We start from the raw sequence: 6,129 nt of genomic DNA, 5'->3' as shown, positions 1-6,129 counted from the left end.
TGATGGTGGTATGATCTACTATAAACCATCATCATGTTTCATTAGAAACTCAGCATGATTTACCGTAATATAATCACGTTGATCAAGTGTCATTATATTATATTAACTCATGCATCAGTTCCCAACACTACTTCAAATTCATTCATATTTTAAACTCGAAGGTTTTAGAATTTAGAAACTAAAATAGTTCCTTTTATGATGCAACACAGATAGCACGAAGAGATAACTAATTTCGAATAAGAAGAGTTATGAAAATATCCTCAGAAATATCGAAGATATTTATGATGATATTTTCAGAATTTCTAAGATCGAAGGTTGATGAAGAAATATTTTCCACAAGATTTAATATGAGTATAGAGCAAGGTTTTCTCTAAAGATTTCATTGGAAACAGAATTATCCGGATTCTTTGAATATAGGGTATGGTCCTTGTATTTGTCCTTGGTCTCCTTCGTGGTTAGCTCAATCTGTTTTCCAATTCCAACTTTTCTGAGCTTTTCCAACATACTATTTTTTATCATCAAATTTCTGACAATTAAGGTCGTTTACGGTTGCCTATAGTTTCTGCTGCTTCATTCAGCTTTTCAAAATTCAGAGCATTAATTCGCAGACTGGGTGCTTTTCAGAATTTCAGAATGGAAGATCATAGTTCTAAGAGATAAATGTTATATGGTTACATATAACTGTTATTGTGGAAACGTTGCGAGACTCAAAATACAGATTTGCTGATTCCCGTAATTGATATGCCAATTCTTGTTACAAGATGCGGATGAGTACATGATGAGACTTCAATAGATAAATATAGTGATTTGTTGGAGAGATTTAAGCCAAAGAGCAACGAGGTTGCTGGTACGTCTGCTGGTAATATGATGGAATATAAAAGGTTCCCTGGTAACAATAAAAGAGCACGTATATATATCAAGGTTATAATAAGGTTGTTTCGAAAGAAAAGTCGAAGTTGACTTGTTGGAGCTGTGAGAAAATTGACTAATTTGGAAAGAGATTGCAAAGTTATTTTCGGTAATAATAATGCTAAAGGAATTAGCACAGCTACGCGTTAAACGTTTAATCAGTTTCCGAGAGTTTTCAGGTGCATAACTATACGCATCAATCTTTCTTTCTGTAGATGAAGTGTGGTTGGTTCATCCTCTCGATTGAGGTGTTTTCAAGAATCATGAAAGGTTTGAACGCAGATTGTAACCGTCAAAATACCAATGAGGTTTAAGATGAAATCAAGTGGCAAACTTGAAGAAATGTTTAGTTTCATATGTTATAATCAATATTTTAATTCATTTTAATTGTCTAATGTTATTAGTCCACAGTCGATAGTCCACAGTTAACAGTCCAATAATTCATATATAGTTTAATATATAATATTCGAATTAATTAATACGTATCGTGACCCATGTACATGTCTCAGACTCGATCACAACTCAAAGTATATATATTATTTGAGAATCAACCTCAACCCTGTATAGCGAACTCTAGAATTACAGCATATAGAGTGTCTATGGTGATTCTAAATAATATATATAGATGCGTCGATATGATATGTCAAAACCTTGTATACGTGTCCCGATATTTAAAGTGCGTAAAATAAATACAAAAATTAAATGACGATAAATAAAATTGCGATAATTAAATTGCGATAAATAAAATATAATCAGTTAGCTAGGAACAGTTAGCTAGGAACAGTTAGCGTGGATTCTTAACAAAATTCCTCATAGTTAATTTGTTTGTTTCTAACAAATTTTATTTTGTCAAATGTTTTCTTCGTTACACCACTTGTTGGATTCTGATAAATCAAAATCCAAATATGAAATTGGATGAATATGGTTATTCTGTGGTGAACGGATTTGTATATCGGTGGATGTAAGTAGGATAGTATATGACTATTGAAACAGATTCGAAGAACGTACAATGTAACTTATTAATGTGAAATTTAAATATTCCTCGGGTATTACCTACCCGTTAAAATATTTTCACCATTAACAGTTTGTACAAAAAAATTTTTAATTACAATCTTTATGAAAACATATATACATATATATTTTCTTCAGATGTAATCATGGATTTAATGAGCTAATATGATATTAAACTCATTTGCTTTTCGGTTGGAACTAGAATAAATAATCTCTAAAACTTTAGAGATTACGTATTCTCCATGTCGAACGAAGATAAGTGAGGTAGAACGATACGTAGAATGAAGATCATACTCAAAGTACATATGGTGATATTGAAGCATGGATTGTTGATGGTACTGGTGCTGTTATTGATGGTACTGTTGGTGCCAGTGACGTTGCTGAAGCTGGTACATTTTGCACCATATTCTCCGAATTGATTATTCGAGCGCAAAGTTCGTTGACTTATTACTCCAGGATGATTGTCGGTCGGAACGAGCGGATGAATAAGGTTCAGAATTGTGGATAGAATATAATCTTGTCGAGTTACCCTGGAAATGAGACTGAAAATGGTGTCTCGAACAGGTTCGCCGGTAAACGCTTCAGGTTCATTGTCAAGAGGTGAATTCGGTTGGTGGAAGGGATTTCCTTCTGCGCGTTTCCATTAATTAAGTCGACTACAAACCCATCAGATGAATTGATAATGGCTGATTGGTTGATTCATGCCGGTGACACTGTTTTCGGAGCTTAGGTGAACATCTATGTCGGAATAGCTGTCGGAATAACTATCGGAATAGCTATCGGAATCTGAGGGACTCGAATGGGTTGCAGGATTCATCTCGTACGATCAGATGAAGGATTTTCGATAAGAAATAGATTATAGGATGTAGATTAGTACCCTGCAATACATAATTTACATATGCATATATAATACTAAAATCCCATAAGTTACGGAGGAATCTACAGAAGTTTTCAGGCAAAGTTACAGTAATAGATATGCTAAGATATGAAGTAGCAGATACGCTAAGTTATGAATTTTGTCTATACACTATTCATGCAGTCAATGCAGTAAAACGTGTCTAGACTAAGAATGATAAGCAAGTGATTCTCTAAGAATGATAAGCAGGTAATTTTTGACACGAAATGATAAGCAAAACTTTTGACATGCAGACACGGTCGAAGTCCAGACTCACTAATGCATCCTAACGACTTATCAGTTAGACACACTAATGCAGACATGGTTCGCTAAGACCACCGCTCTGATACCAACTGAAATGACCCGTTCATATACATTATAAATGATTCACAATAGTTGATTTCATTGTGAAGTACTTGACCTCTATATGATACATTTTACAAACATTGCATTTGTTTTTAAAAGACAAACTATCATTTACATCGAAAGTTGACGGCATGCATACCCTTTCATAATATATCCATCTATAATTGACTTAATAATAATGTTGATGAACTCGACGACTAGAATGCAATGTCTTTTGAAATATGTCATGAATGACTCCAAGTAATGTCTCTAATATGAGCTAATGCACAGCGGAAGATTTCTTTCGTACCTGAGAATAAACATGCTATCAAGTGTCAACTAAAAGGTTGGTGAGTTTATTAGTTTAACATAAATAATCATTTCCATTATTTTAATTGACCACAAGATTTTCATTTCTCATAAATATACGTCCCACACATGGAGACAAAAATCATTCATATGGATTGAACACCTGGTAACCGACCTTAACAAGATGCATATAGAATATCCCCTATCATTCCGGGACTTCCTTCGGACATGATAAATTTGAAGTACTAAAGCATCCGGTACTTTGGATGGGGCTTGTTGGGCCCAATAGATCTATCTTTAGGATTCGCGTCAATTAGAGTGGCTGTTCCCTAATTCTTAGATTACCAGACTAAAAAGGGGCATATTCGGTTTAATAATCCAGCCATAGAATGTGGTTTTAAGTACTTGTGTCTATTTCGTCAAACATTTATAAAGCAGCGCATGTATTCTCAGTCCCAAAAATATATATTGCAAAAGCATTTAAAAAGGGAGCAAATGAAACTCACCATACTGTATTTTGTAGTAAAAATACATATGACGTCATTTATTAAGTGTAGGGTTGGCTTCGGATTCACGAACCTATATCATTCATATATGTATTAAAACATATTCTTGTAATCGAATAAATCTATATATTTTTATTAGTGATGTAATTGTTATATTTAATAAATTATAAGTTTTATTAGTTATTTATACATTTTTATTTTGTACATAATAATATTAATATAATTTAGTTAAGTATATTAAATATATTTTTATATATAATCTGTAATTTTTATAATTATCATCTTAACCAAGTCTTTTAAACTTCTATTTTTTATAATAATTATTATTATTTTAATAATAATAGTATAGATATTACGGATAATAATAATGATTGTTTGTAAGGATTACAAAAAGATAATTTTTGTAAAAATGACATTAATGATAATAACTTTTAATAATAGTAATACTAATAATTGAAAATTCATATTAATGATAATATTTATAATAATAATGTTAATACTTATTTTAGTAATAAAACGATAAAGATCATAATTTAAATGATGATAATATTAATTATAAGTAAGTTTATAATACTAAAGTTTATGAACGTTACTAATACTAATATTTATGAAAATAATAATAAATTGTATTATTTTAAGAATAACTATAATAATCATAATCATAATCATAAAAATGATAATAATACTTAAAATGATAAAATTAATAATAATAATAGTTATATAAATAATATTTATAGTAATACTAATACTAATGATAATAATTCCTATAATACTTGTAGGTATAATAATAATAATAATAATAATTATTATTATTATAATACAAATAATAACAATAATATTCATAATACTAACAATAATAATTTTTATCATAATAATTAAGAGTAATAATAATAATGGAAATAAATATAAAAGTGTATACCCTTAAAAGCTTTGTCTAAAAAAAATGCTCCAGACGTGACTCGAAACCCGCGACCTTCCGCTAACCCATTAATATCCGTAACCATTACTCTGCCTTGTATCTTTCTGATTTAACTAACACTTAAATTCTTTTAACCCGTTTTGTCTGTTTCATTTTTCTTCTTCATCAAAATCAATCGAAATTTCCATAATCTTACATGTACCATTCATCTTACCATCACCATTATAACCGTACCCCTTCATCATCATAATCATAATTATTATTATAGTATCACGTTTTATCATTTTTCATAATCATCATTATTTCCCCTCATCGACACCATCAAGTATCATCATCATTCGTTTATGAATTAGAAAATAAATATAGCAGAAGTACAACTGGGTTATGGTGATCGGAACAGTGGCCATCATCTTCAACGAATTATTATCACTCGGTTATTAGAATGAATAAAAGATCAAGAAGAAGAAAAAAATTTGTGTTTGGTCTCGGATTCAATAGCAGCAACAAGCTTGCTTCGGTTGGTTGTGTTTTGGAACGGCTCGAGTGATAGCAACATTTACAGCCCAAGCCCAATCAGTCGTTAATCCATTTCATGAGCCCAAGAAAACAAATCCACTTGTACTAGATTAAAAGTGTCACGTTATTTTTTTTATATATATAAAAGTCCAGGCTGCTGGGGGTCTTCATGAATCGACACAATCAAATTACATATTCCCATTAATGTCCCATATAAGAGAACCCTTTACAGAATCAATAATAATAGATTGTTTTGGGTCAATCGTGGGTTCCATTTGAATAAAAGTAGAATCATAAAGCTGCGATAGTAATTGTTAATTAATGATGGTTCGTGGGATTTGAATAGATCAGAAAAAAATAATAGAAAGTAGGCAGCAGTCTTGTTCATGTGCTCGATCAAAACAGGAAACGGATATAGCAGCAGTGAATCGAATGAGGTGTTTGTCACGCTGAACCAGAAACAGAAGGAAAGATCAATAGCAATCTCATTAGGTTTTGTGGGTGGTTTTTGGACAAACAAGGAGAAAACAGATAGATTATTGCAATAGCGAACAACAGTCGTGTAGCTGTAATAGGTGCAGTTTTCTTGAGGGTATTCGAGCTTTAATTCAGGAAGAGGTAGCAGTAGGGAGTCGAAGGTGGTTTGAGGGTGGTTGTTGACGTTTTGATCAATTTGATGGTGGTGGTTATGGCTTTCGGGTGTACACAAGAAATAGAAA

This window comes from Rutidosis leptorrhynchoides, chromosome 10, assembly GCF_046630445.1.
Source record: "Rutidosis leptorrhynchoides isolate AG116_Rl617_1_P2 chromosome 10, CSIRO_AGI_Rlap_v1, whole genome shotgun sequence".
In the NCBI taxonomy this organism is placed as follows: Eukaryota; Viridiplantae; Streptophyta; class Magnoliopsida; order Asterales; family Asteraceae; genus Rutidosis; species Rutidosis leptorrhynchoides.
The sequence above is the reverse complement of the archived record's forward strand: the minus strand, read 5'-3'. Positions refer to the sequence as shown.